Source organism: Temnothorax longispinosus, chromosome 5 (assembly GCF_030848805.1).
Source record: "Temnothorax longispinosus isolate EJ_2023e chromosome 5, Tlon_JGU_v1, whole genome shotgun sequence".
Taxonomy (NCBI): Eukaryota; Metazoa; Arthropoda; class Insecta; order Hymenoptera; family Formicidae; genus Temnothorax; species Temnothorax longispinosus.
The window spans coordinates 17,511,640-17,536,103 of NC_092362.1; the positions used below are offsets into that span (position 1 = coordinate 17,511,640).

At 42.0% G+C, this 24,464-nt stretch overlaps 1 protein-coding gene across 5 annotated transcripts in view; it reads right to left on the reverse strand.

Annotated features, from left to right (window-relative positions):
* The window catches only part of LOC139813423 (serine/threonine-protein phosphatase 4 regulatory subunit 1), a 125,944-nt gene that overhangs the window by 51,580 nt on the left and 49,900 nt on the right, over positions 1-24,464 (reverse strand). Inside the window, exon 1 of one of the 5 annotated variants that reach the window (XM_071778931.1) lies at positions 23,808-23,906. The exons of the other annotated variants lie outside the window; for them this stretch is intronic. The gene's annotated coding sequence lies outside the window, so the exon portion shown is untranslated. Of the gene's footprint in view, positions 1-23,807; positions 23,907-24,464 lie in introns of those variants that run through there. 5 annotated transcript variants of the gene reach the window in all.

Genomic DNA, 24,464 nt, shown 5'->3' on the forward strand with positions numbered 1-24,464 from the left:
CCACTCACGAGGAGAGTTTCTTGAATCAACTTGTCGAGGTTCGAGAACTCCGAAAACGAGTTCCCCGCCGTTCCCGCTGCCCGCCTCGCGCTCGCTCGCCGAGTCTCGTCGCCGGAGTTTGCTCTTCGACGACGGTACGGCCGAGCGGAGCTATCAGAGAGGCGACTCGTCTTGAATTTCGTCATGGGAATAGGTTGGAATGCGCGCGGTGGAATCGTGCGGCCGGTGTGAAATGTACGTACATACTCTTTCTCTGTCTCTCGCTGCGAGGCGATGTGTACTGAAGCTGCGCGCGGCATGCGCCGGTGTGCGTGAACGCTGTTCACGAAAGAATCCCATTCATAGACGTAGAAACGAGGAGAGCGAGCGCGGGTGAGAGGCCGCTGTCGCGAGCGAGAGAGAGACGCGGTTCGAGAGGAGGCGTAAGGGACAGGAGGAAGAGAGAGAGGAGGCAAACGGAGCCATTTGGATTAGGCGCAGGCGCCAAGGAGGAGAGGCTTAATGAAAAAAAATTTTCTACGACGACGACGACGAGGTAGGCTTTGCGGTGGGCCGCGTCGTGTTTTCTAGGTCGCCGTTGTCGTACCTGCGCGCGGCTCTGGAATTCGATCTTCGAATGATCGATCCACGGAACTGTCGAGGAAGTGTATGCAAGGTATCCTGAGGAACCATCAAACGTACCTTTAATTACAGATTCTACGAAAAATTTGGGATCGACTTAGCGAAAGGCAAAATTTTTATCTTCAATCTCCCTTCCTGTTGTCTTGCTAACTAAATCGCGATTTGAACTAAGTTCCTGAACTTAAAGTAAAATATTGGTCAAATTAATTAGAAGTTGTTTTTTTTATCTATTTACGTCTTTAAATTCTTCATTTATAAATTTTCGACACATTGTCACTATAATATTATAACATCTTGTCATTTTTCTTCCTTTGTCCTCTAGTATTTATAATGAAAATGTTCAGTAATCCTGAGCATCCTGTGGAAAGTAGGAAATACTGCATAAAGTCAACCTGAGAAAGGTGCTGATCATACTCCATAAAAGTGTCAATAGCCAAGTTGAACTAACCGGTTATCGACCTATCGACCTCGTACGTTCATTTGAAAGAGGATGACGTCGAGATATATGCTCCGCAAGAAGTATTTAGTTCAGCACCGTTGGAATGCGATATTGGTAGTGCGTATATTGAATTAAGACAATGTTGTTTCGGTCGTTTGAAAACACGTTTATAATGGATAAATCCGTTAAGCGCGTCTCGGTCAATTAATGCAATCATTTTAGAAAATCGACGATTCAAAAGAAAATAAAGATCTATTAGTTACAAATAAATAAATGTCTAAATAACAGAGATAAAATAAATACTTGTAATATGCTTGTACAATATATATTAAATGTAAGCGCAATCGACGGGAAGTTATGAAACAACCAGTGACAGTAACGAGGCGTTGGCAATGACACCATGCGCTTTTTTTTTCTTGATCATGAAAAATACAGATGCTTGCCGCTTATCGACCCTATAGAACATTAGGCGACCATTGATCGCGTTCCTATGAATCAAGCAGCAGCCGCGTGATCGCACCACGGCAAAAAGAGCAATAAGCTCGTTTCCGTCGTGCCCACGATCATGAATGAAAACAGATTGTTTCGAAATCGGACGACGCCGCGGCCGCGTGAGATAGACAAGATGACAATAAAAGACGGAAAAACCGAATGCTGTGCGCATTGAGAGATAGAAATAAAAACAGACTAGAATAGCAATAAAATCTTTCGATAGCCTATTTCTAAGCTACTTTTTACATAAAAATAAATAATATATATTATATAAGCCGGTTAAAATCAAGATAACTAATCAGACATTACAACGTCAAACTGAAATATATATACTTATACAAAATATTATGTCAAATTGGCAATATACATATTAACTAAAGGTTAACGATTTTCCAAGAAAATTATTTAGTTTTGTTTCAAGTCGACGACAAAAAATTATATTATTAGCTAGAAAATTAATTCAGAATCACATTCAGAATAATAAAAGAGAGAAAGGAAGAAATAGAATAGTGTAAAAACAGGTAATGTAAATTTACATACGGCACGTTTATATCAGTTATCGCGGAACCTTGGAAATCCATAAGTTACATTCAATGGAAGGTGCTTTGAATGTGGCAATGAACTATCGCGTGCACCTTTTTCTCGTAGAGGAAGAAGAAACAATAGTAAAAGGGAAATAATCATGCGCAATAATCTCTAAAGCCCGGTATTTACGACATCTTACGTTTATATAAAAATAAAATGGAAACAATTTTACCGATTTCAATTATAGTTGCTAATTTCGTGTTCAATTTTCACTAATAAAAACTATTTTCGTGTTCTATGGTATCGAAATCTTAATTCATCGAAATATGTGTAATATAGTTTGAATTCTCGAAAAAATTGAAGTGCAATGCACGTCACTTATGGCAAGTTTGTATGTCAAGAGAGTAACGTGTGTTTATTGCGCTGTCATGACAGAAAAGATACTTCCGTCCGTATATGAGGGCCGATTATCGTGTTGGGTCGTATAAGACTGAGCATTTTATTTTTCTACGCAAGTAATATCGTAGCCTAGCGCTTTTTTCTCGTATGACACCGCAGCCGCTTATCAGTCGGTGACCCAGTGCATGGAGAGCGATAGCCCTCTCCGTATCTGTTGCTCCTCTTGGTCACGTGCAACTCAAACGTTCTCTTTCAACAGTGGTAAGATGTTTTTTGGAGATTCCCTGTCTCCAAAAAAATTCGGAAGATGCGAGAAGGAAACACTTTCGCTTTTTTGCCTCTCGCGCTGAAGCTATGATTTAATCGCGCCAATGCAAATAATCTCTGTATAAAGAAATCCTGAATTGTCGTCACTTTTTGAATTATCCTTCTCAATTTCGAATAAACTAAAAATAACGTTTACTTCACAAATAAATCTTAGTAACAATCTAAAAAATATATTTTTTTAGTACAGCAAATCTTATTTCTGCGTGCCTTAAAATACTCTGTGTTTAATAAGACTTTATTATTAAAAGTATTTATGTTAACCTAAGCTAAACTGCCTCGATTATTGATATCATGTACGAGATGCATGTCGACAACGCCATTTTGCCGTCAAATTTGAAGTTGTACTGTTTACCCAAAGCCTCGCAAAATTGATTCCTCTTAAATGTTAATTGAGGGGCAAACGATAATAAACAAAAATAAATCGGCTCGTTCACGATTATACGCCGCGGAGGAATCTTATCGCGTTGTTGCGCGTGGTCGGAGTTTCTTTACGCTACCGCGGAAGAATGCGTTGATTAAAGGAAACTTGTGTACTCGCGCCTTTTATTCAAATGCTCTTCGCTCATCGTTCCCCTCCTCTTCTCCCTCTCCCCCTTTCTCTCTCCTCCTCTTCTCTCTCTCTCTCTCTCTCTCTCTCTCTCTCTCTCTCTCTCTCTCTCTCTCTCTCTTTCCTTCTCGCATCTACCATCGGAGACTCGCTCCGTGGGATGAGGTTGGAATATAGCCGTTAATTATCGTGGTAACGTGGAATGCGCCTCGGTTTCCCTTTCTCCGTCTCTCTCAACATCTCCCAGCATATCTCTTCGTCTCACTAACGCGCGAGTCCACCGCCCCCCTCTCGCCCCTGATCGTTCGATTCCATCTCTCTCTCTTTCTCATGCTACTCCGCATCCATCGACAGTGGCATGGACCACCTCATTCATCCTATCTGCATTCCTTTAATGCTACCTGTGGGCCGTGGAATGTCCGCGCCAACCCGTCGAGCCGCGCGCGTTCAGTGCCGGACCTACGGTATCGTTTATCCCCGTTCCCGTTCATTGGACACCCGTCCGTTGAATTTCCACAAAAGCGTTCTCCCCTGATTCTTCACGGAAAGGTGTACCTAATCCGCACGCGAAGTATCCTCGGCGCGTTTCGTTTTCAACAATCAAACAGGATACTGGAATAATAGGGTTCGTTCTGGATATATCTAGCTATCATTTATGTCTATAAGATTTTTTAACCAACTTGTAGGAATTTTTTTTTTTAAATAGCTCCTAAGGTAAAGCAGGATATCCCTTCGCTAAGAAAGAATCCAACTTGATCACAGAATAATGTGAAAAGTGGCTTGCTGAGTTTGCAACATATCTCGATGTCGATAAAGGATAAATTATAATTCCATATAGTAGCTTGTTAGGAGGGATGTTCGAACTGTGAAGGATCGATCAAAAGTCCTGGGACAAAAAGTCCTTTCGCGACGGGCTAACATTCTTAAAAGAAATGCTGTGGGTTTTCCACGAGATGTTCGCGAGGGACTCTTTGAACTTCGCCTTCATTCGATATGCTAATGACCGGAGCCGAGGATATTCGAGGTAGACTAGGCGTCGCCTACCGAGCCCTCGGGTGCTCCCTCCTCTCTTGTCGCTTATTTCACTCTTTCACTCCTCATTCCTTTTTTTTCACCCATGTATGTCCCGCTCTCTCTTTCTCTCACTGTGCGTCTGTACAGAATTGCCCGATCACCAATTATCGCGGACGAGCGGCATTAACAGAGCAAAGAAACCCGTTTACCTTGCCGGCCTACAAGATCCGTAGATCGTGTATCATCGACATCTCGCGGGAAAGAGAGAGAGAAAAATACGATTGCAAAAAAAAGAGAAACGTATATATATGTAATATATATGCATATAAACGTCTGTGTGTGTACATATATATAGGTATACATATTATACATATATGACGGTAGGAATGCCACTTAGGAAAACAGATAGCGCTTATACGGATAGCACTGTCCCGCTTATATGCGGTGGCCACGCGACTCTTATCTTAAAATCGTGTCGATTGACATATAGGAAGAACATGACTCAACTTTCATAAGGAAGGTAGAACGGTTAATTTCTTTTTATAAAAAAAAATTACTTCAAAATACATAGTATATTACACTTAAAAATATATAAATTCTTTAAAAATAAACAATTGCAAACAATTATTTTGTCCCAAAAAATTTTTTTGTTATCCGATAATCTCCCCGTCTCTTCGAGTGACGACCTAATAGAAATTTTATTACTTTTTGTATAAAGTAGGTTGAATAACTTCTCTTTTATTCGACAACTTTTTAAGAACCCATTTCTCAACAAACATAACTTTTCCATTAGAAACATAATACCATGCGTTTAGTGTCTTTACTTGATGTCTTTACTCACGATTTTATCATTACCGTAAACATAAATAAATTCTTGAACGATCCCATCGCTCTCGTTCGAGAAATTTGGATATGATTTTTAGGGTTGACGTGCCTCTCTCACGACAAGGTCCATAAGATTTGCGGATACTTGAACAAAGAATAACGAAAATAAAGAGACGTGGATGAGGGAGGAAGAAACGATGAGAAAAGAGACGAGAGTACCACCCCCCCCCCCACGGAGCCGCCTCTCATTATCGGCATCTCACGGTCGTTAGAAGCGTATCATAACACGATGTATAACTAGAGGTAGATTCGACGGAACGGAGCCCCGTGTTTCATCTTCTCTTCGGGGCCTTTAGGCCGCTACAACACAATAAAGCCCCGAAGCGCGGCGATCGTGGCCGAGATACCGCGAGGGTTTCAGACCGCACGGTTAGCCCTCCACCCCCATTCCCTCTCTTTCTACTCTTTTCTCCTGCTACCTCCTTCTCTTCCAATCTTTTTCTCCCTCCCTTCACTTTTCTCCACCATCTCGTCTCTTCCTCGCTGTATATATTCCCCTCCTCTTTATAATTTCTTTCTTTTTTTTTTGCTTTTCCACGCACGATGCTGGTCCTCCTTCTTTCTTTCTCTCACCGTGCTTCTGCTTGTTGAGGGAGTGCCTCTTACGGCTTCTACTCTTTAGTCGTGCCGCCGCCTCGTATCCCTTTATCTTCACCTCCCAATCGGCCTCTCTTTCCCTTTCTTCATCTCGGCTTCTTCTCCATCCCTTACGCTTCTCCCTTCCATTATCCTCCCCCCCCCTCTCTCTCTCTCTCTCTCTCTCTCTCTCTCTCTCTCTCTCAGAGAGCTAGGTTAACGCTCCACAGGGCAAGTGCAGCTAAATTTATTTAATGCAGATGATATCAGTGTCACAGAATATTTTTTTCCATGAAATCGATGTATGCAGAAAGTGAATACGTTATTATTTGAACGAACTTCTACGATGGATGAATCTATGAAAGCATTTCTTTCATTATAATTTTATACATAATGTTACACATTTACGTAACACTATATATAATATATAATATATATCTAAATAAATAAAAATTTACTAAAATTATGTTTATTTACATAAATTTACTAAAATCCGTTTTCATTTATTAAAATTAAAATAAATTTTTATGATAGAACAATATTTTATGTCGCGCTAAATGAAAATATATCAGGATTTATTAAAGATTGATATACGGTTTTAGAGGTTGAGAGGGCTATGCCGTTTTATTCGAAGAAGCTCGCAGTTTCTTGGCGAGCCAAGCCGCCAAAGATCGTCGGCCTAAGCAGGAGCCACGGCCGATTCCTTGCTTCGGCTCTTGGGCTCCTCCCTTGACGAAGGTCAAGACATACGAAATCTCCATTTGCCCGAGGTCGTAGCGGCACCTTCGAATTTCGTGCTGGACCTTCCAAGAATCGCCGAGTGTCGGAGCCCTCGATCGGAAACGGTCAGACTCTCGAGTTTCTCACTTTTTTATGATGGCCGCTCGCGTATGGCGCTAACAAGATACCGCAACTGTTTTCGGGACCCGCGTTTGTGCGCGGCATGTTTAACAAATTGAAGTATCACGAACAAGGAGAGGTTTTTTCTTCTTAAAGAGAAAGTTGATGTTAACTTAAATAATCTAACATAAATTATCAAAACGTAGAGTCTTTTATATTGTGAAATAACGTGAAAACTGAACTTTATTCGTTTCGTTAAACTGTATTTCTTAAATACGAGATAAACGTTTTATACGACTACAGAGTTTTTTTGCTCGATAGTTTAAATTCTAGTTCTACTTTGAAAGCAGATGTATTCTGCTTATTCAAGCGTTCTCACAGGCGAATTAAAAAATTGAGCGAAAATTTGCGACTAAAATCTTCCTCCTTTTATTCGAATAACCTATCCTTTCTCACGCATCGATATTTCTATATTCATAGCCACCATACCGTCGTCATCGCGGAATAGTTAAAAAGTGGCAGACAAAACGGGACGAATCATCGATGAGGATCGACAATGAATTTCCGAGAAACGCGGACTTTAGCATAAATTGTCGAATGTCGTTTTATTTCGACGGCTTTCTCTGACCTATCCTCTCCTCCTCTTTTTCCTTTTCGGACATTCCCGCGATTCCCCTCCCCTTCCTCCTGCGTTTCTTCGACGCATCTATTTTCCTTACGAACTGGGAAAACGTCCCACGACGCGCCTTTTTCCTTTTCCCAGGCTCCGATGCACGCTTTATGGACACATTTTTTTCTGAAAGGACCTACCCCACGGTTCCCGGAATCGATGGGCCGTTCTCAAGAGTCTGCCTGCCCTTCTACCTCCTCTCCTACGCCAAGTTTCGGATCCTTCCTCTCGCCACTCTCACGAGGCGCGGCAGAAACGCTGACGAAATTCTTCCTACGATGTAATATGAAGCACCCCTATGGGTAAAATTATACCGAAGTCAAGTGGCTCAGTACATTATACCGAATAGCATGGAATACAACTACTTTTCAAGATTTCCCCGAATATCCCTACGATATTACTAAACATGACCAGGCTATTGTTTCTTTATCGATCATTAAAAAATATATTTACAGGAATATGCGGCAATACAAAGAAATTGATAAAAAATAAAAAATGTACGTATAACATATAATATACACATTATGAAAAATTACACATCAATAGATATTTTTAATATCACGTAAATATAAAAAGAACATAAGACTGGAAAGAAAAAAGAGTAATGCTCGTAGTAATGGTATAAAAATCGCGAAGAATCATGATATCGTCTTTGTACGAGAAAAGAATTGACGCTATTTCGTTGTCGCTCGTTTACGGTCCATAAATGCGACGTGAGAAACTCGGAATCGTCTACCGGGACGATCGAGGGTAAGAAAGAAGCAAAGTGCCATCCAGTTTCCCACGCGGCACCCTGTTCCATTTCGCGTAGGCGCGATGTGTTACGCGCGCGGGCAATATAGTCACAATATTTAAGATTATCCGAAAAAAGGTTGGATCACTCTCGGTTTCCATTATTCCATCTGAAGAAAGAAAGTCTATCCGTAAAGATTTTCCCACGGATTAATCCGGTGACAAACAAGTCAATTTCATGGGAATTCACCATTACTGAAATTAGCAAATTTACTATTCTGTGAATTATGCAATTCCTTGAATTATATATAGGTATTACATATATAATATGATTACATAATTTCTCTAGAATTTTATTTAACTTTTGGCTTTTATTAAACTCTCGATAAAGCTGAATATTTGAGATCCTGATATCCTGATACTGAGTGACTAATATTGACAAAAGTGAAGACTATTGCTTAACATTGGATAACATTCTATGAAGGACCGATGACGGTACTGGGAAAAATCGACCCTACTGCGATACCGGGAAAGTTCTTATCGCTTTTGAGTTGATCAGATTATGAAAGATATGTATTTTATCTTTCGCATTCAAACGCATAAGCGTCTGCGCCGGGATTTTTTCAATGGGTCGTCCGTTCTGTTAAAAGAATGTGCGACCCAAAAAACTTTACCTACCAGACCGTCGGTATTTCTAAAGACAGGCAAGTTTCTTTTTCTATATAAACAAAAGGAAAAAATATGGCTATATTGCTAAGTATGACTTTTACGAACTATACAAATTTACGATCGTTTCGATCCGGAATCAACGATCAGTCTGTCGCAATAAAATGTTAAGTTTCTTTTTCTTTTTATTTCTTGTTTTTTTCTATTTTCCTACACCAGTTAAAAGCACAAATACGTAAATTAAAGATATAAATATATAAAAATAAGTAAAAATATTTAAAAACAAAATATAAAATATATAGCGGGAATTAATAAATGTCAGAGCGATAAAAGACAATACTATATAGGGATTAATAAAGAACAATAATTAGCATAATAAAAAATAAAAATTAACGAAAAATGTGGATAAAAAAGACCATTTTTTTTATTATTGTTATAGTAAATATTCTTCTCCGTGCGTCGGAGTTTCATATTTATGATATAATAATAAAAAAACAAAAAATCCCCGCAAAAATGGGCCGCGATCGCAAAAATTCGATTAGCGCCGAAAGAGAAGAGCGCCGAACTATCGGCAGAAGCGTGGTATAAAAAAGAAAGAAGCGATATCTGTCAAGGAATCGAGACCGCGTAGAACTATCCTCGGGAATTCCAATCCCGGTTTCGGTCTCAAGAGAGGCCAAGGAACGCGCGCGGCTCCATGCTCAAAATGATGCTGCGTCCGCCCCCTTCCCTTTTCACTCCTTTCTTCTTTGCTCCAGCAACGTTTCTCTTTCTCTCTCTCTCTCTCCCTCCCTCTGTCTTTCCTCGGGATTGGTCCGCGAGCCCAGTCATTCACAGAAAACACAGAATGCAGACGGTCACGTGAGTCGTAGGCAGCAAAGTTCTCCGAGGAAGGGCCCGAGGAAAGAGAGGGAGGAAGGCAGGAGTGCGTGTGTGTGCGTGCTGTGGCGCCAGGCAGTTCACTGCTTATATTCTTGCCGCTCTTCGTCGCGTTATGCAGAGGGTGGATGCTGCAGAGGTTTCGTTATTTCGGCGCCGAAATAACTGCCCGAGTATTATCGAATAGCGAAAATAGAATTTGTTATTGGAATTAAAATTAAAAAAAATTAAATTCTTTGATTTAAAATTATTTTCTTTGTCTAAAACATTTGCGCTTTTTCTTTTGGCATTGAACTCGTCATTTACTGCCGGCTAAATGTTTGCATTAATTTGTTCATTAACTTGGTGAAATGATTTATGCTACTGATTGCATAATAACTTAATGCTGAAAGAGATACAAAATATTACCTTGAACCGTCGAAGATTTATGTTATATTAAAAATTGGCTATATCGCGATCACGATGATTATCGTCGCCGAGAACCGGACGTAATAAAATTATATATTTATGCCATTTTTGCGAAGAATAAATGGCGAACGCGTTTACCCGTAATGAATCGTAAAGCGGATCGGTGATCGTTGCGACGAAGATATAGCGTGGAGCACGCGATATATCTCGAAGTATAAGAAAGGAATAAGAAGAGGTGTAAAAGAATTAACACCGGAATGCGATCCCGACGAATCTCACGAGCAATTTACCCACGCAGAGCGAGAGAGAGAGAGAGAGAGAGAGAGAGAGAGAGAGAGAGAGAGAGAGAGAGAGAGAGAAGGGGGATGGGGGAGGGAAGAGAGAAAGAACGTGGAGAGAAGAGGTGGTATCAGAACGAAAAAAATAATCGACTGAAAAAAAGATAGGAACGATCGTAGTCGATTGCTTGTAGTCATCGCGCACCAGAAAACCGACCGGGGTAGTTCTAACCCTTCGTGGGCGCGCGCGTGAGTTTCGGGCACTGTGTCGGTGGCCCGATTCTCGGAAGGACCTCATTCGTTCCTCGGTGCTATATATTTCCTTTAGGGGGTCTCACTCTGTCTCCCTTTTATTCGTATCTTCGTCCTCCTCTTCCACGTCCTCTTTCTCCTCCGATGTGCTGCGCCGAAGAGAAACCCGGGATACTGGGAATAACTGCATAATCTTACGAAAATGTGGACGCGCGCGTTCATGAATGTGCACACGCACGTATGCGTATTTGTGAGCGCAGTCGCGCGGTAATCTTACGTATACCGGCGCTACGCTCAAACGGCATAAACGTCGGCCGAAACGTGATATTTTCTTTTTCGAAATCCGGGCGTGAGAAAACGAAGATAAAAGCGCTGCAGCCAGGCCTGATAAAGGAAAAGGACCCCCTCTGTGCCGCGCGATTACGGAGTGATTATATGAGAAAGGAACAAGGAATGGAGATAACCGTTTCCAGTTTCGACTGATTTACAGTTCTCGAAAATCGTGATACATCGGTGCAGAGACAGTCTAAAATACATTGACAAAAAAATTTCTTTCCTATAGATCTCTTCTTTTTTTCACGATTTATTTAAAAAATAAAAATTTTAAAAAATAAAACTTATCATACGAGATCAAAAGAAACATTTTAGATTCTTTTCTCGATGCAACAAGAAAACAACGATTAAATTTTCTACAAATTAGATTTCTAATTCAAAATTTTAGTGGTTTGTTTGGCACTAATATCATGAAACTAGAAAAAAAAAGAAAAGTGACAGCACACAAAAGTCGAAAATAAAGGAAAATGGCAAAAACAGTTGTGGACGAACGTCAATTTCCATTGGAGACTCCAGAAGGTTCACGGCTTCTTAGAGAGAAGAGGAAGAGAAAACGAGCGGAAAGGCGGGCCGCAGAATTCAAAGAACCGAGACAGAGCGGGGTAAACAAAATATTCCCGCTCGCTTGTGTAGAAGCACGTCCGCGCAAGCATGCGCACATCGAAGCGAGCAAGGGAATCTGGCGGATAGAAGAAAGGCAAAAATAATGAAGTAGCCAAAAGGAACGCGAAGACGTGAACAAAGAGGAGATAACGACACAAAATGAGAAGGACGAAGGATATTAGAAGAAATGGAAGTCTAAAGGAATATAGAACAAGGAGGTGAAGAAAACAGAAGAGTACAAAACGTAGGACAGAAATAAAGAACAAAGGAGAAAAGAAACATCATCGAAGATAAAGAGAAATAAAAATGTTCAATAATATAGATTAAAAAAGATGCAAAGAACGAAATGGTAAATCGGACAAACAGAAAAAGGAATATCAAAAGGAAGTTCAAGTAAAGTGAACGAAGAGGAAGTAAGTGCATAGTATCCGAGAAGGAGAACCAAGGAAGAACGAGGAAGAGGCCCTTGGCGTGGACCCGGGTGAGAAAGGAACAGGCGATCTGCGAAAGCATCCGGTGGCGCCGTGTACGAAGGGCGAGATGAGAGAACCCGATGGAAAGGGAAACGGAGGTTGCCCGCGTCCGCCCGATCGAAGGCGTTTGGGACAGGAGAACGGTGCGGGGCGAGAGGGCGTAGTGGACCTTTCGAGAGCCGCGAGAGGTAAAGAGTCCCGAAGATGGGCCTCGCCCGCCGCGCGCGGTAGTGTCGGTGGTGATACAGGAGGGTAGGGTGGACGAAACGAAGGAGACGCGGCAGAGAGGCGGAGGTGCAGAGAAGGCGGGGGAGAAAGGGGGGCGGGTGTCGTGGAATGCGGCCGTGGTCCCGGTATATACGCGCGCCGGTCCCAGCCTATGCCAGGGTATTTGTGTATTTATGTGGAACACCGGAGAACCCCGCCGACGTGAGAGAGATAGAAAGAAAAAAGGAGGAAGAGGGAGAGGAGGTAGAGAGAGAAAAAGAGACAGCACAGAGAGCGAGAGAGGAGCCTTCTCCCGTGAAAAGGAAGGATGAGGACGGAGGGAAGAGCCAATGGCCAGCCAAGGTGTGCTGCCCTTTCGTTACGAGGGAGCGAGTAGGTAGGTACACTCGAGAGAGCATCCGACTATGCAGCAAGAACACCAGGAAACAAACGACAGCCATCCCACCATCATCACCACCACATCGCCACAGCGCCACGCCGCCCATCGCGCATTTCTCTCCTTCTAGTCCTTCCTTCTCTTTTTCTCGCGCCGCGCCGGTCGCGCTGGTCTCTCCTCTCTCTCTCTCTCTCTCTCTCTCTCTCTCTCCCTCTCTCTCTCCTTCTCGCTCCGCTCTGTTCCTCGAAATTCCATCGCGGAGTACCGCGTCCCTGAGGCTGCTTCCTTTTGGAAGTCTTGGAGACACCGCGAGGTCAAAACACGCGCTACACTGTCGGAATTTCTGCGCAAGTAGTCGCCGGTTGTGTCTCCAGGATCAATCGCCTACTTATGCCTTATGCCTTTCTACGTGAAGCCACGAGCAGATTAATTGTCAAGCTTATTAAAGCTTCAAATGCCTAAAAGCGGGTATCTTCTCAAATACTGAAATGCTCAATTTATCTAATCTCGAAAAGTTTACTTTAAGAAAAGTAAGTTTTCTTAAGTATCTGCTGTCTTCAGATAAAACAACTTTATCTAAATGGTCACGACTGACATTATTGCCCTTTGATTATCGGAGGTATGCGATGCAGCAAACCATATATCGATCGATCAATGCCGAATCATGCTTGTAATTCGATAAATTTCTTCGAAAACGTTATTTTCATTGGAAACTAACTAAGCAAGTCTTCTGTTCTCTTTACCTTCGCTAATTTCTCTCTCTCTCTCGCTCTCTCTTTCTCTCGTTACCCAGAACGACGAGCGTAACGCGAGCGACCGGTACGTGAGAGAATGCCGCCAATGCGACAGCGGTGATTTCGGAAGGGAGCGAATGAACCGCGCGAGCGGGAAGGGAAATGTCTGGCGCGGGACCCCGTCGCGGATACTGTATATACGCGTCGAGGAGTACGAATCCCGAATACCACGCCGCGAACCAGTCCTGGAGAGACCGTAGCGCCGGTATTCGAACCACGTGGCTCCGTTCGTCGTCCGTAGCGACTGCGACCCGACACGACTCGACTCGACTCGGTCGCCCGATCTCGTGATCGCGTTGACAGGAGGCAGGGTCACAACCGTCATTGTACTTTGACGATGGTGGAGCACGCACTTGCTTCGTGCGCGTAATACGCGATTCGGGTAGAGCTCGTTCCGCACGACCGCGTTCTTTCGCGAGTCATACACACCGTCGCATACCTCTCTAATGATCTTAACGGCATAAATAGTTTCCCAACAGTCCGCAAGCGTTAATTCTGTACCACAGCACGCCAATTAACGGATGCCAATTAACGTTATGATAACTGTAACGTATCAATACAATATTAACGCTAACATCTTCTATACTATTCTAAAATATGAGACCGACATACTCCACTTTTCGTTTTTTTTACAGAATTTACGGAGTATCGTCGAACTGGAGTAAATATATAATGTATGATTAGTCAAGTAAGATTTCTCTCAAGTAAGATTATAGGAATCTCCTTAATTTTATCATAAAGTATCCATACTTTGTTCAGAATTACACAATATCAATTAATCTAAAAAAAACCGTTTAGAAGAGAAAAATACAAAAATTGATTTTTTTTTAAGTACATCGTACTTGTTGGATAAAGAAGGAGGGACGTATTTCGACGGGACATTCCCCGCGCAGAGTACTCTCCGAGTCCCGACCACGGCGTGAGATTCCGATATGTCGTCAGTGGATGAAGGTTGTCGAAGGAGGAAGAAGGAAACGGGAAGAATCGTCTCCTTGTCCCGCAATCGTCTCCTCGCTCGTTCCCTCGCATCTTCTCTCGTCGGTCGCATACGAAAAGACACAGAGGTCGCGCCGTCTCTATCTCCCGGAGAGACTCACGGCACGCAGCGTCTCGGGCGGTCCATCGGCGACGGTGGCCACCCCCCTCCTCCCCCTCTACCCCACTCCGTGACACTTGAGCTTTCGGTGGAGGGACACACAGCGTGCTTATACACACAGATACGCGCGTGCATGCATACGCATGCACTCACGCACGCACATAAGCGTGTACGACGCGATGGCGCGAGAAACAGAGAGAGAAGGCAATAAAGGAAGAGAGACAGGGGGAGAAAGAGAGAGAGGCGTCGCGCGCGCCGTGGGAACCGAGGAAAACGTTTCCCGCATACCACCCCCCCCCCTCGCCCCCTTCGCGCCAACTCACTCTCTCTCTCTCTTTCTCTTTTTTTCTCTTTCGCCCCCTTCGCCACCAATGACGCGCGCGCTCGCACGACAGACACGCATACGATTTGAGCGCGTGAGTATACGCGCGCACACCGAGAAGAAAGATACGCGAGCGAGAACAAACGTAAGACCACGTGACTAGCCCGTAACTTTCACAGACGCGAGCGACTCGTTTCGTCTCGCTTCCCTCGCCGCTCCGCCCTCCCGCGCAACCCGCCCCGTCTCTCCCGCTTCCTCTTATACTTATTCGAACGACGCAGTTGCTCCCGCGGTAGGTACTCGCAACTGCGTCGTAGGCTTCTCCGCCGAGAACGAGATCTGCGTACGGTGCCGCTTCCTTATTCGATGCGCACCGCGTCAAGGAGGATCGTTTCGGCCCGCGCTTCTCTCTCGCGAACGCCTCTGCGCGCAACACGCTCCTCGCGCGGACGTGACGCGTCGGAAGACGTCAATGAACGTAGAAACTCTTCTTGTTGTTGCCCGCACGGTACGATAACCGTGATAACCGCTGGACAAATAGCATTCGCGCTACTCGAATCACGTCCGAGCCGTTTAATCCTTCGAAGACGAACAATCTAATTTGCACCCTATGCCCAAGTTATGTGTAATAAAAATCAAAATATGTAAAATTTTTATAACGCGCGAGAATGGATCAACGTGGACTACGTCGCGGTCGGTTTGACGTTTGCAATGTGCTTCGCAACATAGGAAAACAAGTCGGAAGTATCGTATCGGGGTAAACACTAGAATTTTATTGCAGAACTCACCGCCTATGTGGAACGTATAGCTGTAGATAAATCAAGCATGTTGGAACTTACCTAGAACAAAAATGATAAAGACGTTATAAGTTATAAGCGACATAATAATTCAAAATAATAATAAATGTAGTAAATCGATATATGCCACACGCTCCAATTCATATTACAATAATATTTTATAATAATCTTTTAATATAAATTTTTCTGTTACATAATTTTTGTATCTTTCAATTTTTTTAAGTAATATTACTTCTTCTGCAAAAATGCAATTATTCCATGTGTGTCATTCCCTAAAATAAAAATTAAGAAATCCACAATTAGAGTAAATTTGCCGGATTGGAATATTTCCAAATATATATATTTTTCTTCTAAGAGAAAAAGAAAGACAGCTTATAGAATCTTTTCTCTCTTCTCGAGGAAAGGAAGTAAGACGAGGGGTGGCGACGACCAGAACGAAGGAAAAGGCAGGACGAAAAGTCGAGGGACAGAGAGAGAAGGAGAGAAGCGGAGATGTGAGATCCGAGAAACAGCAAAGGAGAAAGAGAATGAACGCGGCAAGCCGGAGAGGGAGACGGAGAAGGCCGCGGTCCGGATGAAAGGGGACCGAGGGAGGTCGCCGCCCTTCCAGGAACCTTTATAAACTTGGACCCGATCTTCGGGCCTTTTTCTCCCTGTTCCTACTACACGCTCGCTCGCGAAGCGCGCGGCGCAATCCGCTAGAGTGATCCTTGTGCGAGCACGAACGAGCGCGCACGCAAACACGGCTGCATGCGAGCGAGCACGTATGTACGCATTCTCTACTACCGCGTGCAACGTCTCTTTTTCATAGATCTTGAGATTTTTCCGCCGATTAGCCGGAGCTTTCGTGGTCCGTCGCGTGGGAAGCTACGCCGATCAACATTCGCACACGCGCATACGGTGAAACCACTGGACGTAAAACGTCACGTTTGTAAAAATGTTTTATGTTGATAACGAGCAATAAAGTTATTTCTTTTCATATATTTATACCCTTTTCATTTTCCCCTTGCTCATTAAATTTCCAGTTACCTCCCGGACCATTGGGTTTACAACGGAGCTGTTTTAGTTCGTTAAGCTCGGCAAAAAAAAGAATTTATCAGTCGACAAAACTGGGAAATCCGAGAATATTTAGTGAGTTGAGAACAATGCTGATTCGAGTTTAAATCTAGCCTTTTACTTTGTCTTTAATACTCAAACGGACAATTATAATTGTGCGTCAATGACTTGGAAATAATTATCCATTAAAAGCTTTACTTAACAAATAATTTTGATTGTCAGACACTTTGATATTTATTGAAATGCAGGAAGAAAATAGGAACGTTTATCAGCGATGTCTATAAAAAAAAACATTTATATATGATGTTTGAACAAAATTACACCATACAATAGTTCTATAAGATAGTCCTATTGACGCAAGTATCGAGAGGGTTAATCGTTTGACGCGAGTGCGTAGGAGGACGTTTTCACAAAACGGATTTCTCGAGTCCCACCCGCGCATGCCGCAACCCGAGAGAGTAAGGACGCGAGAGAAAAACACCTATCATTCGACGACGACGATGGCGACGACGACGACGACGCTGCGTGCGCCCCCAGGGGCGGACGAGAGAGCAGCGAGTAAAGTAATCACCGGCAAAATTGGTTGACGAGATAGTCAGATTGGCCGCTGGCCACTTGGCTGCTCGATTGTCCAGACACGCCTCCGGCGAAATGAAATTTGATTTTGTCGGGCAATTTCGCGCCCAAATCAACCACCTCACCTCCCGCCCCTGCCTGCTGCCTCCCCCACTTTTGCCCCCTGTCCCCCTTGAGAAGCGGTCGTCGGGCCCCATGCCGTACCGGAATCGAGGGGGTCAGGAACGCGACGCAGATAGGCAGAGAGAACGATGGAGAGAGTCGTATCCCGTAACCTCATTAAGAGCCGCACTCTCGCGGTATTGGCCTCATTGAGCGCTCGGGAGCATCTTTCCGAGCGTCGAGTGCACCCTTAAGAGTTCAAAGGGTGGATAGTGAGGGTTACGTTCCCTTCTCGCGCATGGTAAAAGAAAACGGGGAAGGTGGTGAACGAACATCGCTTACGGACTACCGACTCGCACGCGGAAATCCATCACCGTCCTCGGTCTATAGATTTCTTTCAAATTTATCTTTGAAAAATTAATATTTTTATTAGTATTAAAAAAAGTAAAAATACAAAAGGTATACGCGCACGTGAACTGCGTGTTACACTAGCGATAAAAAGAAAAAAGCGACGGACAGGATTCAAGATTCTGTTTTACTTCCATGGATTTTCCAACCGATCTGTTCAGTAACCAGATATTTCCAAAAGAAAAGTTTACAATTAAAATAATGAAAAACAAAATAAAAAATATCTTAAAATAAAAATACGCATGTAAAATATAGAAAATTTTAGACAAACGTTCTGCTACTCGACACGGACGGGTAGATATTGTTTCGGATTAGCTATAATATACGCTGTCGGTAAATGATATAGATATCGCGAGAAATCCTGCTAAGTCGCGTACACTAAGAACCGAATGGCGCGTGAGAGACAAAGAGGTTTTCCATCCCCGTGCTTTCCTACCCCCGTTCGCGAGTGTGCGTTTTGGCGGACGCGCGTTTCTCGATTAGACGCCGGAGACTGCTGAGAATTCGATTACGCGAGGAGGCGCGAGTGCGCTTTAAAGGGGCGGCAGCTCAGGCATTGTGCCGTGCGTTTGGATAATTCAATTTCTTTAAAGTAATTACTTGTTGCTTCCACTGTGAAAGTTTGTTTCTATTTCAAAGAGCGAGCGACGCACCGATAACTTCTCCTGCTGGTTCGCTATATGGAGCTCCGCGTCTTTCTCTTTCAACGAAATCGGTGACGAATGCGTTTCGAATAAAAACTGTCAGTTTTGAATAATGTTAAATTATTTTGTTATCGTTAAATTACGCGCCATGTGACATTTTTACTCCCTGATAACAGCAAAACAATAATAAAACCTGTTTCTATAAATTGGAAATCTAGTACATTCAACTAGAAAGGTATACGAATCAAATACTTATAATTAACTCCAAATATTCTAGCTATACAAAATATCAAGATAATCAGAAATTCAATTATGGTAACCAGAATTCTGTAATATGACGAGAATGCATTTTGTACACCAAAATATTTTTCTCACTAAACGACTGCTAAAACTTCTAAAATCTACCTTATAAAATCTATTTTAATTCGAAATTATAACAGAATTTTGCTAATTCTAGAATTAATATTATAAAAATTTTTTAATTTACAAGGATTTTTTGTATTAATTACATTCTAATAATTTTCGATGTACATCTGCCATAAATATCTCGAATAATTGAAATTGTTTCTTAAGTACTGTAGTTATTTTATTATTATTGTAATTATTTTATTATTATTTATTGGCATATCACCGATTATCTACAAAAATTTAGAAATATTTTGTTTTCCTATTTGTGTAAAATTGTATTATTTGAATTTTGACGAGAAAGGAGCGAAGACCATACAGCATAGAACGCCGCACAGCCGCCATTAATACGCTGCGCTATTGTAAGGCGCGCCAAATTTGAAAGCGGTAAGAAAAAAAGGAAAGCAGGATAAGATTACCTACAAAGGTCCATGTAGCTTAATATTTCGTATGCGTACATTTGCAGAGATGGTTTATAACTTTACCATTATTACTGACGTCACTTAATCGCCGAATGTAGTCTAACAATTTAAATACCGTTACGATTTTCGCGTAAAATTGTGACACCGCTATAAAACATACGCGGTATTGCAAATTGTCTTTATTTAAGAAGAAATGTTGATAAAGACAAAGTTAATAAATTAAACAGAATTTCATAAAATCGATACCTTTGCAATTTAAATCCGGATTCCATTGAAATCGATGTTTTAAGAACAATCTTATGCCATTTTTAGAGCAAGTGTTGCACACGTTTCGCAATGTTTTCTTTAGAAACGTTATAGTTCTGAAATTTTTAAATACGGTTCTCAACCTACCTACATTTTCTTTCAACGCAAAATTTTCGATTAATCGAAATATATGCTCTATATGATTGCGAAAGTACACATAAGAACTTGTATAACAGTGTGCGATCTTTCGCGAGAAATTTTGTTAAGTCAATGACAGTCGCGATGATACCTTTGGTAGCAAAAACACGAAGAATCGTTGAAACGAGGAACGATGGCGATCAACTGACGATGGAAAGCAGAAAGCGAACAGGAAATGAGAGCGCTCGTGATCTAAATTGCTTATTTTTGGCTAAACTTCGTAGAACTATATAGTTTCTCAGTTTCAGAATTTATGGCACCGCCGTCGCTCGTTCTATCGCTCCTCGATAATACCAGATAACCGATAACACATGTAATAATATCACATGTGCGGATGAATTGTTACAGAAGATCGAAACATCCTCTGTTTAAGATTAACAATTTTTGCGCGCGATTTTCTTCACTTCTTCGCAATCAGTAAGAAAACTTAATTATACAATTGCGCTAGAAATATACGCTACACACTCGCGCTAAAATGATCGCCATTTTGTTCATTCAACCAACTTTCTTCCTCGATGAAACGAGTCGCAACGCGCGCTAACACAGAATTCGATATATAAGGTTTACGAGCAATGAGAAAAATGTTCATCAAGTCAATGATTACTATGCAATTAGGGAGAGAGTGGGGAGAGACGGAGGGAGGAAAGAGTGAGCTCGGTCGCCGAACCCTTGTTTCTGAATCGCGGCGCCATAGCGACCCCTAAATCACGACCGGCCAGGACGTGGACGGGGCTATCGGTACTCTATCTTTCGTCTACAAAGTATAGACGCAGGTGGCCTGCGTGCACGCGCATTTTGCGTATACGTACGTAGTATGTACGCACCGGTTGCGTGCCTGGCACGGAGCGCGAGAGTACGGGCCACGCGCGCCCTATGCGCGAGTCACGCACCAAAACAAACCCTCTCTCTCCCCGGCAGCCCCTCACGCGATCGTCAGAGTTCCTCGATCGTTCCGACGAGTTTCGGGTATTTGAAAGATTATTAATAACGAATGTCGCAGAGGAGAATTCCGATAACATCGTTTTAACGGTGTAAAATATTAGCCATGACTTCTGAGCATTTCTATGAAACAGAAGAAAGAAAGAAGGTTGAAAAAGAGAGGAACTGTGTTTAACGGATATTTAAAAAAGAAAAATCATCGCCAAAATATCGAAAAATCCTTTTTTCTTCGTCTTTAAATAAAAGAATGTCTTTTTGATGATAAAAATTAATGTTATAAATAGATTAAGTTATTATCTGCGCAATCGCGAAGAAACAGTCCAAGCCATTTGATGCTGTTGACTAAAAAGACACGTGTAAAAATTTGAACTACCGACATATTAAATTTGAAATAGATAGCTTAACTACAAAATACTTTTTATTTACATTGAAATCATATCATATCTGCACAGAAGGTGAAACTAGAATAATTCTGAATTTCTCTTTTGATATTGCAGGTATGTAAAATTGGCATCAAATTGCGTATCTGTTGCGAACAAACATGGAAAACACATCTCACGTTAAAAAATAAAGCTAAAAATATATCGCTTTCAAAAAATATTTACAGTTAAAATATTATAATTCTAATCATCCTTCTAATCGCAAAGCTTAAATATTTGATTATTTGTGCAGCACATATAGATACATAATGTTAATCTTAAAGTCCTTTAATGCTTTGTACGAAGATAAAGGATTTCGCGAGCGGAAACGAAACCCACCTGAGTTTCAAACCCTTTCTTAAAGCGCTCCGTTCGCGGGCCAACCACCCTGCGCCTACACGCACGTGGAAAACAATAGGGCAACATCCACGATCAGAATGCACAATATGAATCAGCTGCGCCAGGATAATTATGGATAGTAACAAGAGGCAAATGCGATCTCCGTTTATCCAACCACGCGCCACGCTTCGTCGATCGCTGGCTCGGGCGATGCCAATGCAATTAAACGATTGACGATCGAGATTCTCGTTAGCAATAACAATAATAATTTTCGAACGCGTTTGCGCTTGTTAGTTTCAATTGATATTTTCTATACCATACGTGCGGATCGCAAGCTGCAGATATACGAGACGAAAAAAATGTGGTTTAATTTAACCTGATAGATCTCGCACACAGAAATATCTTACATCCTGCATTCAATGCAATAAATGCAATATATTGTCTCACGTGAAACGTGTCCGCACCGGATGTCCTAAGTACATTGATAGCAGATATAGAGAAAGAAAACAGCGGCTGCTTTCAATAAATGTTCAACAGCGAACTACAGCTAGAAAGTAAACGCAAAATATTTTAAGGAAATTTTAATATGCTTTTATCTCAAACAGAAATTTAAGACTTCATTGAAAGGTATTCAATATTGAAAATTTACGACAGATAATATTTCTTCAGCTATTTTTAACGTATCAATATTAAGTTTCTGAAATTTTTCGGTAATACTGCGTTGTTTTGGATAAACGCGCTGATATTTTGTTTTGAGCGTTACTCTCTAAATTTCTTGGAGTGGGAATACTGCCACTCCAGTGAGATTTCACTCTTTTGGAGTAAGATTTCACTCTTTTTGGAGTGAAATCTCACTGGAGTGGCAGTATTCCCACTCCAAGACATTTAGAGAGTAAAAGTAAAATCGTAATAATTTTTGCCTGAATGTAATTACAAGCGCAAAAGGTCGTGGCAATTAAGGTTGCCAGCGACCTTCAATGGTTTAAGAAAATATCAACGACAAATTTATCGGAGTTTAACCTGTAATGATACTTGATATTTTTTTAAATACTCTGCATTACGTTCCGATCAATTCTAGTGACGTAAACAAGGTAACGGAACGCATGCCGTTAGCCTGATTGGCAACAAATCGCAATAGAGTTGTTAGAGCCACGATAGAGCGACCCATTCGACGGTATATTACAATTTCAGTCCCTCCGCCGGGTGCTAATTTGCTTTACCCGCATCGACTTTTCCGCGAAAGCATCCATCAAGTTCCATTACAGCTTCCGACGTCCACCGCTCTCGGACACACCCCTTTCGCATTCGCCCTTAAGCACATAATATCGTTACCCTTCCTCGCGCGCCCAACAACGGGTTACTACGGCGTTACCTAAGAAGGAAGCGACCCGTTCCGGTCGAACGATGTCTGGAGAAACTCGCCGTTATTGCCAAACATTAATTTCATTTAAATATATGTATATCGTAGATTGATCATTAATCGGGTACACAGATTGCGCCTAACATTAAAGAAATTGATCAGAGATAAACGTAGTAAAATATTGTCGTGACTATCTCTAATTTTATTTAATAGACCAACACGTTGTTTATTATTATAAATGCATACGCTCCCTCTCTTTCTCTCTCTTTCACTGAGATTTATTCAATTAAATTTACATTTTCACATTCAACATTACATATATAGTACATAGTTAGTATATTTCAAATTTTCGTCACATTTCTACAATAAATATAAATTTATTAGCTGTCAAACGTTAGGTATCTTTAACATTAATATTAAATGCAAAAGGAAAAAAGTTTTGGCCGTTATTTAAAATTTTAATGTTGATTAGATTTTACGCAAGTTTTAATATCACAATAAACTGTTCCTGAGAGAGACATTAAGAAAATGCGAGCTAGAAATACCAGCTCAGCTAAGTACTCGGAAGTTTTGAGGCTTCAAGAAACGTCTGGGACTTTGAAATAAAAATCGATAGAACTTCGTGCGCTAACGGTCGCATACCAGTTTTCTTTAAACCCTCCGACCGGTCGATGCACGTTGTAAAAACACGCACGTACCTGTTTACAACACGTACACATCAGTCAAAAAAAAACCTCGCAACGTTCGCCCGAGTTCTATCTGTGATTTTTTTTTGGAAATAGCTAAATAGACAAGGAAAAGCACTGAAAATTCTGCGATATATCTCATTCTAAATTAATTTCGCGACAAAAACTTTATGGAATAAAATAATTTTCACCTAAATTTGCGAATATTTTTTGAAAATTACATCATTTTTTGTTCTGCGTGTCTCTTTTCACGGGCTAAATGTTGAGATTGTAATTGGGGACATGTATCAGACATTTTCCAGCTCGATTCAACGATTATCGAGATTAACATCGAACGAAGCAACGCACGCACGAAATGTGCAATAAAATCGATAAAAAAATTATGAGGAATCGTCGATACTCCTTTGCGATCGCCAACGCCTCAAGACCACTCACGTGCGTCTTCAACCGCGCCGCCATCTTGCTTATCTGCCGCCATGCCAAGTCCGAGTCCCCACCGCCAACATCCGTCTCTCCCGTTTCTGACGACGAGGGAAATTTCCGGATTCGCGACTCGAGATAACGCGAGCGAATGAAAAAATCGCAAACCAATTTCGCAACTCGCAAAACGAGCGACGCTCGCGCCGCTGCGCCGCGCCGGCGTGAAGCGTTGACGTCGCCGTCGCGCGTAATTCTCCCGCGAAGGTCCCGGCATCGCGCCGCGGAGCAATGAATCTCGGCGTCACGCCGTGAGAGTGATTCGTTCTCGCGTCGCGTCGCAACTCGATGAGTCACGGTCTGCTTTCGAGCGCGTTATCGAGGTCCGCGCCGATTTTCGAGGCTCGGCGCGGTAGCGGCGACGGCCTCGATCCGATCTCGCCAAGATGTCGAACGCGTTCCGAATGGGAAAAAAAAATATTTAAAAAAAACGGAGGAGTGTAGAAACACGAGATATTAAGACAAAAATATTTCAGTCATCGAGATGTAATTTTCGACGTTTTAAAAATTAATTTGTTTAGGTATTATAAAACTTATGAAGCCCGGTATGTAAATGATATTTATGGAATGCGTATAAAATTCAAATAAACACGACGGACGTGTGATGGACGTACA